Here is a 9,850-nt window from a genome sequence, read left to right as displayed (position 1 = left end):
GGGGCGGCGGGGCTGCGTTCCCAGCACCCCGGCCGCCTGCTCGGCTAGCTTATGCCCCAAAATAATTACACAGACACTGTATTCTTTTAAGCACTGCTTGGCCCTTTAGCTCTAGCACTTACAGGCTAATTCTCACATCCCGATCAACCCATCTCTAATAATCTGTGAGCACCGGTCTTACCGGGAAAGGTTCAGCATGTCTAACCTGGCGGCTTGCTTCATGGCGTGTGTCTGCCCAGGAGCCGGGAGCATGGCGTCTCTCTGAGGCGTCTGCTCCTGAGAGGAGAGCTGTGGCGTCTCTGACCTCACTTCCTCTTCCTCCCAGCATTTTGTTCTGTTTACTCCTCCCACCTATCCTCTAACCAATAAAATGGGCCAGGGCAGTGCCTTTATTAGCCAATGACCTTCCTCCATCACTTGTGTCTCCATGTCTGTCTCTCTGTCTGTGTGTCTGTGCATGTTTAAATCTCCAGGCCCTTGCCCAAGACTTGCAAACCAACCATCCCGTAGTGTGGACACCATACTACGGGCATAGTACCGTAGTACAGGTGGACGTATAAAATAAGGTTTTTTTTGTTTGTTTTCCTTGAAAACAGGTTTATGAGCAAGCATCAATTCTTTTGTACTTAATCTTTCAACAAATATTTACTTTTTGCTTATCCTCTCTACCTGAGGTTATTGAGATTGCATTTAGGTTCTAAAAATATCACTGGCTTTGTCTGAGAGTAGTTGGCGAACAAATGTGGCATGCTATGTATTTCTTGTCTAGCCAAGCACTGCCAAATGATCTGATTAAAACAATAAAACAGAGAGGGCTTGATCTTCCTTTATCAATCACGTATAATCAACAAGATCCAAGTTCTGTGCTAACAAGACCTATGTAAAGATTTATTGGGCTCTTTGCTTATTCAAACTAGTATGCAACCATTAACTAGTTAATCCAAGTATTCCCTCAGGGAGCCTGGGCAGAGCCATTATTGCTACAGTGCTTGAAGCCCAGCAGCTTGTTCAGGGCCATTTAGTGAGGTCAGACGAGGCTTACTGGGAGCTGGAATCCCGGGGCTGAGGACTGCTTCCCACACCCAGGCACTTACCCATCTGTCCTCATTTTCCCACCTAAGAGGAACCACACTTTGCACCTCCCAGCCCTATCATACGCCCGCTCTTCTCAGATATCCTAACTCCCCTCCCCTAAAGCTGACTAATGGAAGTGCCAGCAAGGTTTGATGGCCTTCTGTTTCAGATATTTATCTTTATATGCAAACTTTAGCAAGTAAGGCTTTGGACTCAGTCAAGTCTTGGATTCAAATCTTGGCTTCGATGCTTATTGTCTTGTGACTTTAAGCCTATCCCTTTATCTTCCTCCTGTCTTAGCTGTCATCTTTGTGAAATGGGGATGTTAATATGCCACTTCTGTAAGAGTTAATGACATAGTTTTTGCTATCACTTGGCTCTAATATGTCCTCAATACATGATGGGGCTCTAGCTCAATAGGTAAAGATTTTGCCTAGCATGTACAAAGCCCAGTGTTCAATCCCCAGCACTATATAAACTGGGTATCATGATGTACACCTGTAATCCCTGTATTCAGGAGGTAGAGGCCAGAAGATCAGGAGTTTAAAATCTTCCTTATATAGTAAGTTCAAGGTCAGCCTGGGATATATAGGACCCATCTAAATAAAATGTCCTCACTGTAATGGTAAAATGTTGTGGCACAGTTCCCCTGAGAGGCACAATTGGCCATCATGGGTGGTTTAGGGCAGCAGCGGGTGGGAGACTATGGAGGGCCACAAGGGGCAGCCAGACCTACCACCCAAGTCTTCTGTGGGTCCTAAGCGGGTGGGAGGCGGCAGGTGAGAGACTGGTCCCTTGAGGAGCCACGGAGGGTGAGAGACAGAGATGAATAGGCACAGCATGCAGAGAAAGTGGGTATTTATTTAGTGGGTCATGGAGGGGAAAGGGGAGAAGGGGAAAGAACAAAGAGAGAGAGAGGGAGAGGGAGAGGGGGAGAGAGAGAGAGAGAGAGAGAGAGAGAGAGAAACAGAGAGAGAGGAGGGGGGAGAGGAGAGGAGAAGCTACCTCTTCAGGAGAGAGATGAAAAAAAGAGAGCTCAGGCTAGAAGCAGAAGGAAGATCCGCTTGCCTCAGTGGACAGGGGAAAGGGGGGCAGTGGGTGAGGCTTATCTCTTAAAGGGACAGGACAAACCACTACACTCACAGCATCATAGTAGCTCAAAATATTAGGTCTTAGGTCCAGTTTCCAGTACTGCCCCTTCCAAAAATAAACAAACAAATCACTAGGCAACTGTTACAAGCTGCCCCAGAAGGAAACATAAAGAGACTTCTAAAGCAATTACTGGTCTTCACTGAAAAACAAAACAAAACTGTAGACAGAATAGTGTTGAGAGCAACAAGGTAGATACACATAGTTAGTATAACAAAAGTTGTTTTATTATGCTGAGGGTCATCACACAGGTTCACACTCTAAATTCCTGACAACAGTCCTAAGCCTATCTCCCTAAGGTTGCTCACTTGTATGACACATCCTAGCTGAAGGTCAGGTCCAGTCTCTAACAGAGGGTCAGAATCTTTGGGGAGATGCTTCAGCAGCAGGGTAGATCAAGGCGGCATCTCTCCAGATGTGCAGAGCAGAGCATTGCTCTGGCTCTCTGTGTATATTCTGCCCAGTGGGCTTCATGGGGTCTGGAACTGAGTCTGGTTATCTTGAGTGAGGTTGCTGGATTCTGATTATCAGGCGCAGCCTTGGGTGTGGTGGGATCCTGATTAAGCTATTTTTACGTGTCTAAATGGTATTCTCTTTTCTTTTTTTGTTTTTCGAGACAAGGTTTCTCTGTGTACCCTTGACTGTTCTTGAACTTACTCTGTAGACCAGGCTGTCCCAGGCTGGCCTCCAATTCACAGAGTTGCCACCTGCCTCTGCCTCCCGAATGCTGAGATTAAAGGCATATGCCACCACTGCCCAGCTAAAAGGCGTTTTTCTTCTTACACTGGTGTGGGGGGGTGGGGTGTAAATTTTTTTTGCATTTTATTTAGTTGGTTTGTATGTGCACGTGTGGATCAGAGGACAACTTGTGGGAATCAGTTCTCACCTTCTAGATTGTGAATCTTGGGTGGGGGGGGGGGTGTCAGTCTCAGGTCATCAGGCTTCACAGTAAGTGCCTTTACCCCCGAGCCACGTCACCAACCCTAGTTTTGTGTTTTTGAGATAGGTCCTCATGCAGTATTAGACATGAGAAAAAAACCATTCCCACCACTGTCTGATTAAAGCAAGCTGTATTTAGAACTAGCCAGCTGGCTGCCTCTCCCAAAGTCAGCATTTCAGAGAGTAACCACTTACTAGCTTTTGAGGTCCCTTTTATGGGGAAGGGTTAGGGCTAGAAAACAGGCATGGAAATAATTGGCTGTCAGCACCTGGACAGAGAGCCCTGGGCAACTCAGGGCTCAAGGCTGCTGCCTGCTGGGCAGATGCTCAAGAATATACCAGGTGGGGCCTGGAGGTGGTGGCCCACGCCTTTAATCCAGCCCTTGGGAGACAGAGGCAGGCAGAGCTCTGAATTCGAGGCCAGCCTGGTTTACAAAGCAAGTGCCAGGACACCCAGGACTGTTTCACAGATAAACCTTGTCTCAAGAAAAACACAAAACAAAACAAAAACAAAGAAGAATACACCAGGTGGAAGGGGAGTCATTACGGTATCAGGGAAGACACATTTTCACAAGGTAAAAGGGCAGTCATGTCATAGGTGTAGGAGTTTAGCAAGGCAAAGGGGCGAGCATACATCATGGGGGTCCCAAGTTTAGTGTAGGCTGAAAGACATGGTTTGCAGGATCCATTAGGCTTGGGAAACAGAAACTTATAAGGTATGGAGACTTAATAACTAAGTATAACAGTGTGTCTCCTTAACAACAGTGTGTCTCCTGTCTTGGTTTCATAGTAGCTCAAGCTAGAGCTTACTATGTAGCTGAGAATGATCTTGAAGGCCTGATCTCTCGCACAGAGCCCAGTTTTTGACCCGTGTATGTGCATATGTGTGTGTGTGTGCGTGCACATGCGTGTATGTATTTTTCCCACCCTCTTCAGTATGTCTTATACAACCATTTACCTGGGTACGGCAAAGGAAGAGAATGTAGACAGCTTTAGAGAAATGCATGCATTACCTCTGGGAGGCAGAGCTGAAGTGCCCCGAGCACTCAGCACTCTGGCTTTATCTATTTTCCTAATGCTTTTTGGCCTTCATATAGAACCAGCCTAATAACCTTCTCTCCAAGCCTGACCAATCTGCTGATGGAGCTGTGGGCTTTCTGTGAGCCCTGCATGTGTGGCTTTAATTTCATTTCTGCCATAAAGGAAACACAAAGACATCAGCTCTGACTCCATCAAAGAAAGAATGCTGTAATTGTAATTTGGCAACCGGTGTGCTTCTGCTACGTGCACTGTGAAAGCCAATGATGATTAATCCTGCACAATTATCTGAGCCCAGGAGCAGGCATGCAATAACGACAACTGAATCAGGCAAGAGAATTGCTGTGTTGGAGCACTGCAGACCCGGGCTGCCTAGATGCATGCTGGGAGCAACAGCAAGCTGATTTCAGCCAAGAAATCTAGATCTTTTGGTTCACTGTGGTAGCCCCCTGTCTCATGAGGCTGCTGAGCACTTGAAATGCGACCAGTCCAAACTGAGTCATAGTGCAGAAATGAAACAAAGTGTGTCGCAAAGGATGCAAAATATCATTTTATATCCATGGTGATGCATGCCTGCAATCCTAGTTTCCAGAAGCCTGAGGCAAGAGGATTATGAGTTTGAGGACAGTCTAGGCAATGTAAGAAGACTCTGTCCTAGCCGGGAGGTGGTGGCACATGTCTTTAATCCCAGCACTCGGGAGGCAGAGGCAGGTGGATCTCTGAGTTTGAGGCCAACCTAATCTACAAGAGCTAGTTCCAGGACAGACTAAAAAGCTACAGATAAACCCTGTCACGAAAAAAAAAAAAAAAAGACTCTGTCCTTCTCACACTCAAACATAAAATATCTCCTTTTTAATTGAGTGCACATTAAATCTTTATTACTTTACATGTGCTGGGTCTAATATGATACATTGTTAAAATTAATCTTACCTGATTCTTTGCACATACTTGCCAGAAATTTCAAAGATTTTTTTCTTTTTTTAGTGTGTGGGTATGAGTATGGAGTTCCCAAAGAGGCTAGTGATCTCCTGGAGCTGGAGTTATAAACAGTTGTGAGCAACCTGACCTGGGTGTTGTAAACCAAACTTTTTTTATTTTTTTATTTTATCCCTCAGAACCCATGATATTTATTGAGCTCTACACTTTTCTCTGCTCCCATTCATGCCTCTCCCCACCCCTCTTCAACCCTCCCCCAAGGTCCCCATGCTCCCAATTTACTAGGAGATCTTGTCTTTTTATACTTTCTACTTCCCATGTAGATTATATCTATGTAAGTCTCTCTTAGTGTTTGCATTGTTGTCTAAATTCTCTGGGATTGTGGCTTGTAGGCTGGCTTTCTTTGCTTTATGTTTAAAAACCACTTATGATTGAGTACATGTGATAATTGTCTTTCTGTGTCTGAGTTACCTCACTCAAAATAATGTTTTCTAGCTCCATCCATTTTCCTGCAAAATTCAAGCTGTCACTATTTTTTTTTCTGCTGTGTAGTACTCCATTGTATAAACGTATCACATTTTTTTATCTATTCTTCAATTGAGGGGCATTTAGGTTGTTTCCAGGTTCTGGCTATGACAAACAAAGTTGCTATGAACATAGTTGAGAACATGTACTTGTGGACGATTGAGCATCCTCTGGATATATACCTAAAAGTGGTATTATTGGGTCTTGAGGAAGGTTGTTTCCTAATTTTCTGAGAAATTGCCACACTGACATCCAAAGGGGTTGTACCAGCTTGCATTCCCACCAGCAATGCAAAAGCGTTCCCTTTTTTCTACAATCCCTCCAGCATAAGTTGTCATCAGTGTTTTTGGTCTTGGCCATTCTAACAGGTATAAGATGGAATCTCAGAATTGTTTTGATTTGCATTTCTCTGATGATTAAGGATGTTGAACATTTCCTTAAGTGTCTTTCAGCCATTTTAGATTCCTCTGTTGAGAGTTCTCTGTTTAGGTCTGTACTCCATTTTTTTATTGGATTATGTGATCTTTTGGTGTCCAATTTCTTGAGTTCTTTGTATATTTTGGAGATCAATCTCTGTCTGATGTGGGATTAGTGAAGATCTTTTCCTATTCTGTGGGCTGTCGTTTTGTCTTGTTGACTGTGTCCTTTGCTTTATAGAAGCTTTTCAGTTTCAGGAGGTCCCATTTATTAATTGTTTCTCTCAGTGTCTATGCCGCTGGGGTTCTATTTAGGAAGTGGTCTCCCTGGTGCCAATGCGTTCAAGTGTACTTCCCACTTTATCTTCTATAAGGTTCAGTGTGGCTGGCTTTATGTTGAGGTCTTAGATTCATTTGGACTTGAGTTTTGTGCATGGTGATAGATATGGGTCTATTTTCATTTTTCTACATGTTGATAACTTGGATAACTTTTAAAACATGTTTGTTGAGCTGGGGTGGTAGCTCAGCTGGTAAGGTACTTGCAGTCCAAGCCTGAGGACGTGAGTCCAACTTTCCCAGAATCTACACAATAAAGCTGAGCGTGATGGCTCTTGACTATACAAGAGCACTGGAAAGGGTGAGATAGGGAGACCCTGGGATTTGCTGCCCATCTGAACTGCTTCTGGGTGAGTTCCAGGTCCGTGAGAGTTCCTGTCTTCAAACAACAACAAAAATAAATATCTACATGACAAATGTCACCTGAAGAATAACAACTGAGATTGGTCTCCACAGACACGGGCACACACATGCACCTGCACACAACTGAACAAGCACACATGCAAACACACACACACACACACACACACACAGTGTCCAGGCGTCTTGGAGGAAGACACAATGTCCCAGTGGACTCAGCAGGTGTATGAATATGCCAACCATGATTATAATAAAGGAATGTTTGGGGCAACACCATTAATCTGAAGCCTCTGCAAGGAGCGATGCTGCATTGATAGGCAGAGCGATGACCCTTAGCCCCAGCATGTGACAGCCAGCTAGGACTTACTGCAAATAATCTTCACCCTGGTGCATTGCAACATTTATTCCTCATCCTGTGTCCCCTCCTCCCCACCCCAGTCCCACAGATGTTCCGCCTTGCAGTGGCGTTTGCCAGATGAAGTTGCAACTGCTGCATTTTGAGCGAAAGGGTGAAACACTGATTAGAAGCAATCAGAGGCTTTCAGGGTGGAGTGGCCATTAGACTCCCTCTTACTGATAAGCAGTATTTCAAGTGGCTCCAGGGGCCCACTGGATTCTTTAAAAGATACCCTGCCATTGGTAAGGACACATACATGTGTTAGAAACCCATGTGAATGAGTGGGTAGGGTACAGCCGAAAAGAATGCCAAAGTGTGTTAATCAGCTGAAAGAGATAAACCACAGGTGGGTGTGGTGGCTCAGGCCAGCACTTGGGAGGCTGCGGTAGAAGGATTGCTGTAACCTGGAGCCAAGCCCGGGCTACATAGTGAGTACCAGGCCAGCCAGGGGCACATAGGGAAACCCTGCTGCAAATGACCAAACAAACAGAGCATGTTGTAGTGTCTCGTCCTCTTCTCCCTCCTTTCCTTCTTTCCCCCTCCTTCACTTCCTCCTCCTTTTCCTTCAGTCATGAACCATGTGTTCTACCAATGAACTATGTTTAGTCTTTTTAATTTTTTTTTAACTTTTCCCATCATGCTTGGCTCTTTATCCTCTTCTTTTTGGTAAAATTTGTAAAAGAATATATATGATCCATTAAAGGACACAGTTAAAGCAGTTTCCTTTAATCTCAGTTGCCTTTTTTTTTTAAACTAGATGGGCAGTACTTCATCCCAAAGAATGAAACAAGCATCCCAATGAGCCAAGTTACCGGGGTCTGCTTTAGAGGCCACAGAAAGTGGCAACAGACTCTGAAGGTGACCAGAGACAGAACGTTGGGGAGACAACCAGTCGGCTAACATCAGGTTACTTGGGGTTCATCTTTTGGCACGTGAGAACAAAGGCAAGGTCAACTTGTCTAATCTGTTGGGATGTGGCCCAGAAGCCCACCCAAAACACTGGCCTCCTGTATTTTTCACTTAATGCACTTGCATTTTCGAGAGAAACCTGTGAAAATTGGGAATAATTACTAAGTATGGCAATTAGAAAGCACAGGGACCAAAGCCGTCAGCTCTCACTGTGCTCTCAAATTTAATTCTCTCTCTCTCTCCTTCCTTCCTTCCTTCCTTCCTTCCTTTTTTTGAGTTGGGTTTCTCTGTGTAGTCCTGGAACTTGCTCTATAGATCAGGCTGGCTTTGAACTCAGAGAGCCACCTGCTTCTGCCTCTTGAGTGCTGGGACTAAAGGTGTGTGCCAGCATACCCGGCAAGCTTAGCATTTCTAACTGTTTATTGTCACTAATGTGATGTCATAATTGTCGTCTAGTACTGATAAGAAAGAAGTGTGCGAGCAGTGAGAATGTGCACCAGTAAATGTTTTGTTCTCCATGCTTCAAAAGTGCCAAATATTTATTACTATTATTTTAATCATTAATTAGTTTGGTTTTTCAAGACATGGTTTCTCTGTGTAACCCTGGCTGTCCTGGAACTCTCTCTGCAGACCAGGCTTATCTCAAACTCACAGAGATCTGCCTTCCTCTGCCTCCTGAGTGCTAGGACTAAAGGTATGTGCCACCACTGCCTGTCCCTAAATACTATTTTTTATTTGAACTTTTTTGGTGTTGGATAGTAAATGAAAGCCCTAGTGCATACTAAGCACACATTCTACCACTGAGATAAACCCCTGGACCTAAATTTTATTTACTCATTTATTTAGTTAGGTTGTTTTAAAGACAGGGTATCACTATGTAGCCCAGGTTGTCCTAGCTCAGCCTATAACAGTCTTGAGCTTCCTGAATCTGGAAATATAATCATGAACCATTATCCCATACAGATTTTATTTATTTGGGTGTGTATGTGTGTGTTCATATTCATTGTGTGTGGGTGCATATACCTGTGCACATGTATGTGTACCTGTGTGAATATGTATAAACCCAAGGTTGACATCGAGTATCTTCCTAGATCACTGTTACCTTATGTATTGAGGCAAGGTCCTTCAGTTGAATCCAGAGCTTGCCATTCAGCTAATCTAGCTCCCCAGCCTGATCCTGGGGTCTCCTGTTTCCCCTCTCGCCTAGCATGTATGTGGGTGCTGGGGTCTTCACTCTTGCTCCACTGAGCCGTCTCCTCAACCCAAATTTTATTTTAAAAAGGTATCTTTGTAGAGATTTTCTTTTTCTACAGACAAGGGGCTGGCCCTCTGACCTTGCAGACTTTTGATGTTAGGAGAAACCAGCACTGTTTTGTTTTTTTTTTTTTAATTTTTATTTATTTATTTTTAAAAATATGGAACGCTTCACGAATTTGCGTGTCATCCTTGCGCAGGGGCCATGCTAATCTCTGTATCGTTCCAATTTTAGTATATGTGCTGCCTAAGCGAGCACCAGCACTGTGTTTTTAAGGTTCCGTTATGACCAAAAGGACCTGAGCCACAATGAAAACTGAATCCAGTCTGGGGACAGACCGTCTTTCCTTTTACAATGTTTGTGATAAATCGTGTAAGACTGCCAATCAATGACATAAAAATCCGTCAGCTGCTGCCTGGAATGCCACATCAAGAGCACGGTGGCCATCTTGGCTCAGTGGTAGCTGGGGAATGCGTTCATAATGCCGTGGTGGCAGTGGGGACAAGAGTGAGTGGA

The 9,850-nt window shown here is 44.4% G+C and overlaps 1 non-coding gene across 1 annotated transcript; it reads right to left on the bottom strand.

Moving 5' to 3' along the window:
- Positions 1-9,488: 9,488 nt before the first annotated feature.
- Positions 9,489-9,592, bottom strand: LOC121445343. Its single transcript, XR_005973917.1, has one exon. It is a non-coding gene; the product is annotated as a U6 spliceosomal RNA (small nuclear RNA).
- Between the last annotated feature and the right edge of the window lie 258 nt (positions 9,593-9,850).

Source organism: Microtus oregoni, unplaced genomic scaffold, assembly GCF_018167655.1.
Source record: "Microtus oregoni isolate MIOR12 unplaced genomic scaffold, Mior012 000176F_ref0000478, whole genome shotgun sequence".
NCBI classification, from domain to species: domain Eukaryota; kingdom Metazoa; phylum Chordata; class Mammalia; order Rodentia; family Cricetidae; genus Microtus; species Microtus oregoni.
This window is presented reverse-complemented; position numbering and strand designations above follow the sequence as displayed.